An 11,616-nucleotide genomic window follows, 5' to 3' on the forward strand; every position below is an offset into this window, starting at 1 on the left:
CTCTAAAGTGATCCATCTGCGTTTGTTCCAAATTGAAGTCTTTGTTTCTGTGCTTTTTCCCCAAACTGAAAATGTGTTTCTGACAATGAAATTGTCAGAAATAGGAAGTTTAGATAAAACTTATGTAATCACTAATAATTTCTCCACCCAAAGAAAATCATTTGGTGTATATCTGTCCAAAGTTCTGTGTTTTAGAGCCTTAAACAAAAATTATATCATATCATAGAATTTGATTTTGTTTTGTTGTTGTTAACTCTCACCCGAGGATATTTTTTTCATTGATTTTTTTAGAGACAATAGGAGAGAAGGAAAGAAACAGAGAGAGAAACATTGGTGTGAGAGAAACACATTGATTGGTTGCCTCCTGAATGCACCCTGACCGGGGCCGGGGATTGAACCTGCAACCAAAGTACATGCCTTTGATCGGAAATCAAACCCAAAACCCTTCAGTACTCAGGTTGACATTCTAAGCACTGAGCCAAAGCGGCCAGCGCAGAAGCTGATTTTTAAACAAAGTGTTTTTTTAAAAAACAAAGGTGATCTTTTCTTGTCTATAACATACATCTACATTAATCAGAATTTACTCTTCACTGAAAAAGAAGAAAATACACCGAGCTCCTTTTAGGAATCATACTTTCTTGCATTTTAGTCATTCACACACATTATCCTCAGCCTGGCAAGAATCAACCATAAACAGAAACAAAGAAATTTTCATCTGTCCTCTGAATGTCAAATTCTTCATTTGCACCCACTTTAAATCCCTGGGTTAGAAGCCTCAAGTACCTACTTGAAGGGGAAAGAGTGTTTCTGGCTTAAGAAACTCCTGGATAAAACTTGGGGTTTTTTTAGTCTCTTGGCTGTCTGGAGAAAACAGAAACAAACTAGGCTAAAACCATAACTCATCCTCATGTCCCCAGTATCCCTCAAGTAAACAGTAGTCATATGAATTGAAGTGAGTGTACTTGGAAAATCAGTAAAAGCTTGTTGGAAAAGTTGGGATTTGAACTGAATCTTAGGGTAGATAGGATTTGCAGAGGAGATCCTGGATTTCTGGTGATACGGAAACATGGGAAAGGTAGAGAACTGGGAAAACATATGGCACACGATTGGGTTAGGTAGGAAACGTGCCCCGCTCGGGCAGCCTTGACCTTGAACAGGTGGAAAAAATAAAACATGAGAAGGTGGGGCTACATGGTGGAGGGCCTCACAGTACAAGGAGAGGAGTTTACACCTGATGAGAGGGCGAAGTGTAGAGCCTTGGAAAGTTCCTGAGCAAGTACGTGATGATGAGGGCAGTATTGAGAATGATGAGTCTTGCAAGATGGGTTGCCCAGCAGAGATACTGTAAGCAGGGAGCCAAGGAGCTTTCTAGAGAAATCCAGACTTAAGATAATGCATCTGGACTAGGTGGTAGCAGAAGAAATGCTTGAGATGGGCTCCAAGAGGTATTTCAGTGGAAGAATAGCAAGTCCATGTTGAGTGACTGGTGCGTGACTGGGTATAGGAGAGGTCAAGGAAAGGTGCTTTCCAGTGGGCAGAAGCCACCTCCATGGCAGCCTCTCAGCAGTTACTCATCCAAGTGTCACCTTATGGGAAGTTGCAAAAGTTCAAAGAGGAATTTTTACTGGGAAGTACCACCCAATGAACTGAAGTCACTATGAGTGTTAGGTACATGATAGCTCTCTTTTCTTTCTGAAAAGGACAGTGGGGGTGAGCCTAGAGCCGCAGTGGGAATCCAAGATAAGTCTGGAGCCCTCACTCCTGAGCCTAGAGTTAGTCCAAAGAAGAGAGAGACTCCAGGATCGTGCCTGAGATGAGAAAAAAGGGCATTTTCTGGAATGGATGAAAATAGTCATTTAAAATAAATAACAAATGAATACATAATAAATAAATAAATTCCAGAAAACACTGTTGTTTCTGTCATTGTCACTCCTGACAATATAAACAGATCCTTGCCCTAACCGGTTTGGCTCAGTGGTTAGAGCATTGGCCTGTGGACTGAAGGGTCCCAGGTTCGATTCCAGCCAAGGGCACGCACCTCGGCTGCAGGCTTGATCCCTGGCCCTAGCCGGGGAGCGTGCAGGAGGCAGCCAATCAATGTGTCTCTCTCACGTCGATGTCTCTCTCTCTCTCCCTTCCACTCTCTCTGAAGAGCAATGGAAACAATACCCTCGGGTGAGGATTATATATAGAGCTTCATCCTTCTACCCCCTCATCACTCTAGAAGCTGCATAAAATGCTTAGAGAGCTGTATTGAGGTGTACATGACATACAATAAACTGCACATATTTAAAATATGCAATTTGATAAGTTTTGACACATATATACACACTCATGAAACTATCACCACGATCATTAACATGCTCGCCCCCAGTAAAATCTGTTTTTGAGAAAATATTCAGCTAGAAAGAGATCTGTGGAGCCCCCTGGCTTTGCAGATGAGGAACCAAGGCCCCAAGCAGGGAAGTGTCTTGCACAAAGCCCAGGCTGATCCGGGGTTGGAGCAGGCACTAGGAACTCTGTCCTCAGACCACAGGTCATTGCTGTGACACTTCGGACTGTCCAGTTCCCCAAGGTAATTCTACTCAGCTCTAGGAAAAGACCATTTCAGGACAAACACTTCCTTATCAACCTATCCCTGAGGAAGCTGTAATTCAGAAAAAGAAAGAAGATAGCTCTCTTTAGAAAAGTGCTCTAAGGGCATGTTACTTCCCATTAAGGATGATATTAGGCACACTTCTCACTTCTGCCCTCTAACCTCAGAAAGTGAGTAGCCTAAAAGTAGGGAAAGTAAGACACTAAATGGAACCATAGAGAACAGACTACAAATTCAATACTCCAGCAGAGTTACCAGACTCCAAAGCACTTCAAACTCAAAATTCTGAATGCGTTCACATGTAGAAACAGGATTGCTTGTAGTAAAAAGAGTTCTACAGCTGTTAGTAAACTACTAATGATATTTTTCAGGACATTATGGATTAGATAGACTTCTGTGCTCTGACTGGAAAATACAGAAAGTCATACTTTCTGGGGGAGGGGAAAAGTGCTCCAAATTTCAATCAGCCAGACTTTAAACCAAATTTTCCATCAGAAGAAGATCATTATATCAGAGTTGCTTGATTCTCTGCTGCACATGAACAAGGCAACTCTAAAATTTTATGGGGTTGCTTTGTTCTGACAACTATACCATGGTTATGTAAGGTGTTAACGTTAGGGAAAGATGAGTGAAAGACATACAGAAACTCACTTGGCAACTCTTCTGTCTTGGCAACTTTTCTGCAAATTCAAACTTATTTCAAAATTACTTTAAAATTAAAAGTTATTTAAAAAGATAACACTTTCTGGGAAGCCACATGCAAAAACAGTGAAAATGCAAACAATGTACAGTGTGATATACTTGCAGCATATATTCGATTGATTGATTGATTTTGCAGCCAAGAAAGTAAGGATTTATTAAGGACATGCACCATGACTGGAGTCACAGGTAGCTAATGCTTAAAGACCTGCATATATTTTAAAGGGTTAATATCCTTACTATGTAGACAGTACTTACAAAACTCTACAAGAAAATATCTTGTAGAAAATGGGCAATAATAAAAATAGGCAGATCAGCCCTAGCCGGTGTGACTTGGTGGTTAGAGTGTTGGCCTGGGCACCAAAGGGTCACTCTCTCTCTCTCCCCTTTCCTGTCCCCCTTCACTGTCTCTAAAAAACTCAATGGAAAAAATATCCTCGGGTGAGGATTTTAAAAGTTTTTTTTTAATTAAAAAAAATAGGCAAATCAAACAAATACACACACATAAATACACACAAATATATAACCAAATATTTTTTAAATGTCCAGCATCTATAGTAACCAAAGAATGCTATTTTTAAAAATGAGATGCCATTTTTTCATCAATCAGGTTAGCAAAGTTGCTGGGTTTTTTTTTAATAGTAAAGGATTTTGTTTCTTAAAAATTTTTTATTTTTCAATTACAGTTGCCATATAATATTAGATTAGATTCAGGTGTACAACATAGTGATTAGACATTTATATACCTTATGACATGATCACCCCAGTAAGTCGAGTACCCACCCATCTGTCACCATACTGTAACAGTAATAGTTATTACATAAATGTTGTAATAGTTATTATAATATTATTGACTATATTCCCTATGCTGTACTTTACATCCCCATGACTATTTTTATAACTGGCAATTTATACTTAATCTCTTTCACCCAAATCTAGGAATAAATTTAACCAAGATGGCAAAAGGCCTGAACTTGGAAACTATAAGACATTGGAGAAAGAACATGAGGAGGGGTTAACATCGTTAAAATGTTCATACTCCCAAAGCAATCTATAGGTGCAATATTTGTTTTTAATATTATCTAGAATTGGTGTGAGTTTGGGGGAAATGGGCACTAGTGGAAGAATGTATACTATTACAGCCTTGGCAATTCAAATCTAAAGCTCATATGTATGGGCCTCTGCACCTACCATTTACTTTTAGGATTTTAGTCTAAGGAGATCCTCATAAATACACATATTTACTTAGAATTCACATGTTTTAAGATGGTGAAAAATTAGAAAAATCTTAGTGTCTTCTAATTGGTAACTGGTTAAATCAAGCAGAGCAAATATCCACACCAACCAAAGATGAGGTGACCATTAAAAAATGATGATGTATAAGAATATTATGACTATGTAAAGGCATGGAAAGCTGTTATAGAATATTATGAGGGTTTTTTTAAAAGGCAGCTTACAAAACAAAACGTATTCAAAATGATTATATAGGAAGGAAATATACCAGAAAGTTAACCCAGTGATTTGGCTACACGAATTGCCAAAATTTCTTTATAGTTAACAGTAACTTTAATTTTCTTCATTTTACTTACAATTTAAATAGAAAGAAAAGACCAGATCTTCTAGGTGGGAAACCACAGATCTCAGCATCTTTCCTTACACCTTGGCCCCAGCCTGGTTGGGGTCCCTCTTGATACCGTGCTTTCTAACCTGGTTTTCCCTTTGGTCTGTGAGTTCCTGGCTTGGGTTCACCCAAATATTCCATTTTCCCACCAACCCAACCTGTGGGACTCCCCAGAGCTCACCATCCTGCCCATTCTCTGCTGCCCCCTCCTGTCACCAGCAGACAACCACTGTGTTAACATGTGGGACCTAGACTACATTGGGCTCTAGCCTTCTCTTTCCAAAGACAGCCTTTGCACTTGCTTGAGTCTAAAATCTATTACACAGATTCTCTTTCATGCTAGTCATAGGAAGAACAGACAAGCTCCATAGATCATTGTTGTTTGCAACACCAAGCTGGGAAGACCTCCAGTACAGTAACTATTTGTCCTTCCTCAGCTGAGGGTAAACAGAGGCCCCCAACACCATGTTGTGAAGATCTGTCTTCTACTCCTCTTTATGAGTCAGGTTCCCACCTATGTTCACCCTGGTTCAGGGTCCGTGAACGGATTGCTCATTTCTGGAACGCCTACTGTGTGACAAGTAGGGCTCCAAAGATGAGGAAGATTTTATCAGCCAAGAAAGAGCTCACCGTCTAGATCAGCACTGTCCAGTAGAACTTTCTGTGATGTTGGAAATGTTCTATATCTGCACTGTCCAATTATGCAGCCACAAGAAAGAAGTGGCTATTGACCACTTGAAATTTGACTGGTATGACTGGGGAACTGAATTTTTAATTTTATTTTAATTAATTTTTACTTAAATTTAAAAACTGAAGCGATGTAAAATATGTTTCCTTTACACACACTTTAATGATGTGGTAGGAGATTTTAACTCTTAAAAATTTAGCATCCAGCCCGGTCGGGAGTGGCTCAGCGGTTGAGAGTCGACCTAGGATCCAGGCAATCGGGGTTCAATTACTGGTCGGGGCACATGCCTGGGTTGCGGGCTCAATCCCCCAGTCAGGGGCATGCAGGCGGTGGCCGATCAATGACTCTCTCATGATGTTTCTATCTCTCTCTCTCTCCCTCTCCTTTCCTCTCTCTGAAATCAATAAAGATATGTTTTTAAAAAAAAGAAACGAAAATTTAGCATCCTAAGTGAGATATGCTATCGATGTAAAATACACACTTGATTTCAAAGACAGTATGAAAATTAGAATGTAAAATATCTCATTAATAGCTTTAAATCCATTATGTGTAAAAGTTATAGTGTTTTGGATATATTGGGTTAATAAAATATATTATTGAAATTAATTGCACTTGTTTCCTTTTACATTTTTTAATGTAGTTACTAGAATATTTAAAATGTTGTATGTGGCTTGCATTAAATTTCTATTGGATAGCCCTGGTCTAGAGGGGAAAAAGTGATGTCTAAATAGTCTTCTACTAACGTATATTATAGAATAATGGAAATATATACAAAAGTCTACTGCATAAAAGTTAAACAGTGCACTTACCTGGAGTAGTTAATTCTCAAGAGCTAAAAAATATCACAAAATCCCTAATTTCAACCTTCATTAAATAATAGGCTTTTATCCCAATTGCAAAAATAACTTATGCTGCTTATTAAGAACTGTGCCGGGCCAGGTGTGGCTCAGTGGTTGAACATCAACCTAGGATCCAGGAGGTTGCGGTTTGATTCCCGGTCAGGGCACAGGCCCGGGTTGCAGGCTCGATCCCCAGTCAGGGGCGTGCAGGAGGCAGCCGATCAATGACTCTCTCATTATTGATGCTTCTATCTCTCTCTCTCCCTCTCCCTTCCTCTCTCTGAAATCAATAAAGATATATTTTTTAAAAAGAATTTAAAAAGGGACATCTGTAATACTGTCAATAATAAAAACAAAAAATTAAAACATTACAGAAATATCCCCAAAAGTTAAGATATCCCTAGAGATAATTAATACTTTGAGCTATATAAAAACATATTGTTATTATTCACAGTTTTTGTTAAGTGTGAGATTATACAGCATTTTGGGGAGAGCTGAATTGTATTCCACTATACGGATATGCTATCATTTATTTAACCAGTCTCTCATTTATGGCATCCAGTTTTTACTATTTCAAAACATATTACAAGGAATGTTTCAGTACAAGGAACAACATTGAATACTATTTACTTTTCCTGCTTTTAAAATAATATTCCCATAGTAAAAACATTCAAACATTATTGAAAACTATAACACAAAAATGTGACAACCTCTCATATTGCCCCCTTCCTCTGCCCTAATCTGTACCTCTGATGATTACCAGTTGGGTGAATATACACCTGAATTTTTTTTCTGTGTCTATATTTACCAGCTTATCTTTTCCTTTTACAAAATTTTAGGCTCTACTTATGGTCCAAATTACTTTTTAACTTAAAGATATAATATGGATATTTTTCCATGTCAGTGCATATACTTAGCCTACCAATCAAGGCTCATCAAGAAGAAACTAGTTCAATTAATTATGATACGTATCTATACAGTGGAATACTATGCATCCGCTAAAAGGAAATGAGACAGATCTTTATGAATGAACATGGAATAATGTCAAAAAGCAATAAAAAGGCAAGTGGTTGAATGGTGTGTATTACAATTCAACTTTTGTAAGAAAAATAATATTTGTACAATTATCCCTGGCTATCCAAATCTATTTATTTCTAAATTCAGATAGCAAGAGGTAAAGTTTGGGTAGTCAAATCAGATAGTGAAGGATATTAATTTTTCAAAATGTATTCAGCTCCGAAGTTTCAGATAGGGAACAACAAGATCTGGGATGAAGAGAAATATATCTCAAAATATTTATCTGATTCCATTCAGTTCCTAGGTTTGGAAAGCACGAGTTCAACTTATTACATGTATTTATGCACAAAAATGGTCTGGAAATGATATGCATTGAACTGTTAGCAGTAATCATCTTTGGGATGCAATTTTCTTTCTATTTTAATACAGCTGTTACTTGAATTTCTGACAATGCACGTGGGTACTTCTAATCAGAAAACAACACAATAAAAACGTCATTTTTAAAAAGCAGATTCTAGGAACATGGCAACATAAGCAGATACGATACTTCAGTGAATGAAACTACTCAGAAACCTAAGCATATATGTTCTTTTTTACAGGCAAAAGGAAAGAAACCATTATTTGTACAGCTGATCCTGGAAAATTATGGAGTTTGTATGATGTTGTCTTTTAAATGCCGTCTTTTAAAGGTTAAGTGTGTATCTATATATGTTTTTGTACATCTGAAAGGATATTTCTGTTGAACCAATACTTTTTTTTTTAAAGAAATGACTATTTCATGGTTAATTTATTTTTATTGATTGATTTTTTTTTTTTTTTTTTAGAAGGAGAGGGGGGCATCAATTTGTTGTTCCACTTATTTATGCATTCATTGGTTGATTCTAGTATGTACACTGACCGGGGATCTAACCCACAACCTAGACATATCGGGACTGCGATCTAGCCAACTGAGCTACCCAACCAGGGCAATTGGACCAATTTTTTTTTTAAGTTTCTTTATCTTTGTTGTTGAGAATATTACAGATGTCCTCTTTTTATCCCCATTGATCCCTTCTACCTCACATCCACCCCACCCCCAGGCTTTCTCCATACCAATGTCTGTGTCCATGGGTTATGCTTATAAACATATAAGTTCTTTGTTTAGTCTCTCCCCATCCCCTCCCCACCTTCCCTCTGAGATCCCTCAGTCTGTTCCATGCTTCTAAGTCTCTGGATTCACTTTGTTCATCAGTTTATTTTGTTTATTACATTCCACATATAAGTGAGATCATGTGATACTTGTCTTTCTCTAGCTGGCTTATTTCACTTAGCATAATACTTTCTAGTCCCTCCATGCTGTGCCAAAGGATAAAAGATCCTTCCTCTTTACAGCTGCATAGTACTCCATGGTGTAAATGTACCACAGGTTTTTTATCCGCTCATCTACTGATGGGCACTTGAGCTGTTTCCAGATCTGAGCTATTGTTGGGTTGTGCTGCTATGAACATAGGGGTGCATGAGTTCTTTGTGATTGGTGTTTTGGGTTCCTTAGGATATATTCCTAGAAGTGGGATCACTGGTCAAATGGCAGGTCAATTTTTAATTTTTTGAGGAACCTCCATACTGCTTTCCGTAGTGGCTGCACCAGTCTGCGTTCCCACCAGCAGTGTACTAGGGTTCCCTTTCTCCACACCCTCGCCAGCACTTGTAGTTCGTTGATTTGTTGATGGCAGCCATTCAGACAGGTATGAAGTGATACCTCAATGTGCTTTTAATTTGCATCTCTGATGATTAGCGATGTTGAGCATTTTTTCATATATCTCTTAGCCATTTGTATGTCCTCTTTGGAGAAGTGTCAATTCAGGTCCTTTGCCCATTTTTTAATTGGATTATTTGTCTTCCTTTTGTTAAGTTGTATGAGTTCCTAATTCTTAATAATGGAATTGGTAGGTCACGAAGTATGAGCATTTTTTATATTCTCAGTTTGTCCTCCAAAGAAATAATATCAATTTTCTTTCTCACCAACATTTCTTTGAAAGGGCCTGAAAGGGCCTGATTCCCACAGCTTCCCAATACGGGCTCCATCAAATATTGGACTTATGCCAATATAAAATAAGAAAAATATTTTTGTCTATTTTGTATTTCTTTAATTATTTGTGAAGTTGAGCATCTTTTTATGTATTTATTGGTTGTTTGGAATTCCTCTTCTGTGAACTTTCTATTCATATATTCTGACCATTTTTCTACTAACTTGTTTGGCTTTATCTTATTTTAAAACTCTTTGTATAATATGGATATTAAGGCTTGCCCTAATTCTGTGTTCCAAAGTTTTTCCTAGTTTGTCTTTGTCTTTTTACTTTGTCTCCCTTTCTCTGTCTCTGTCTTCCCTTCGCATCTCTCTCTTTCTCAGTTTCAGTATTTTTATGCAGTTCAAGTATCAGTCTTTAAGGATTCCGGATTTTATTTATATTTTGCTTGGAAAAGTTTTCCCTACTTTGAGATTAGGAAACTTTTTAACTAATGCTTTTTTTAGTACTTTTATGGTTTCTTTGTTTTCTTTTTCAATCTTGTTTCATCTGAAATTAATATTTATATAAGGAATTAGTTCACATAACCTTTTAGATATATTCTTCAGGAATATATTTTTCAACATTTTATATGTGTTCTTTAATTTTGATCTTTTTCCCCAACAAATGAACAGAATCAACAGGCTTAAGTCCAAATATGTGATTGATGTTAAAATGCACCCCTTCCAGCATGTCTAATGATTTCCAGCTTTGTTTCAACGGCACTAAATTTATTAAACTCTACTCTTCTTATCACTAGCATCAACACATTCATTTTTCCATGTATAAATGTCAAGGACTAAATATTCAAATAGATACACAAACACTGATGCACAAAGATATTGATGCCAATAAAACTAAACAATGCAGTTGTTTGGAAAGTTCATTCATGAGCTTAAGTACAAAAATTCAAGTTCTGGGAATTTAGGAGTGTCAGTGCATAGTGTCCAAAAATTCCAGTTATATTTGAACATCAAACATTTGAAAGACTGGGTTTCATTACAGTAAGCTGTGATCAGGGCTACAACAGGGGTCTCAACTGTGGGCACCCAGCTTTCCTGGGAGAGCCACAGAAAATGCGAGAGGGGTGATCTTTGAGACCAGTCTTTTTTTTTTTTAATATATCTTTATTGATTTCAGAGAGAGGAAAGGAGAGGGAGAGAGAGAGATAGAAACATCAATGATGAGAGAGTCATTGATCGGCTGCAGCCCACAACCCGGGCATGTGCCCTGACTGGGAGTCATACCCTGATAGCCTGGATCCCAGGTAGACGCTCAACCACTGAGCCACGCCCAGCCGGGGAAGACCAATCTTAAAATTGAGGAGAGGTTCAACACTTGAAGGTTTACCACTTAAAGATTTGGTGCCTGGCTTTCAGGCAGAGGAACTGAGTGTGGGAAGGTAGGTAGGTTGGAAGGAGTTCCTTGAAGTCCCAATACTATCTTTCTCTACTCCTCCCAACTTCCCCTCATCAAAGAAGGGAGGGATCTGATGCCAGACTCACTCTTGCTGATTATTTAACCTCATTCACAATAAAAGTATTACTCCAACCCTGCACACGCATTTAATGCCTTCTTATCTTATAGTTAATTGTGCAATAAAAGGCTTTTCCCTCTTTAAAGGAATTTCAGACAAAAGCAAAGCAGATCAGGAGATTTTTACCAGAGATGCCCAAATAATCAAAATTAGCCCTTTGTTGGTGTGGTAACCCGGAGTACCCGGCAGCCTTGGCTTCTCATTCCTCAGAATGTCCCTCCTGACTGACAGAAGGTAACATTCGCCTTTTTGTCAAGGCCTGGGCCCTGCCCTCACACAGGTCACTTTCATCCACACCTTCCCAGTTGCAATCCAGCCTCTTTCCTTTCCTCAATCCAAGCCCCCTACCTCCTACCTTGTCCCAATATACCTGAATCATTATACTGAAAAAAGTATTTTTCAGTATTATTTAAAAACTTAATCCTACTTTCTCTACTCCCTGAGCCCCAAGACTCTGCACATTTGAAATTAATTAAAATATTTTAATGCCAGAATTCCCAGCTTACCGGCCATCAGTACATAGCCCCGAATCTCCTATAAAACTTAAGGGTTTTCTGCAAAGCATGGTATGCGT

Source organism: Miniopterus natalensis, chromosome 10 (assembly GCF_054644295.1).
Source record: "Miniopterus natalensis isolate mMinNat1 chromosome 10, mMinNat1.hap1, whole genome shotgun sequence".
Classification (NCBI taxonomy): Eukaryota; Metazoa; Chordata; class Mammalia; order Chiroptera; family Miniopteridae; genus Miniopterus; species Miniopterus natalensis.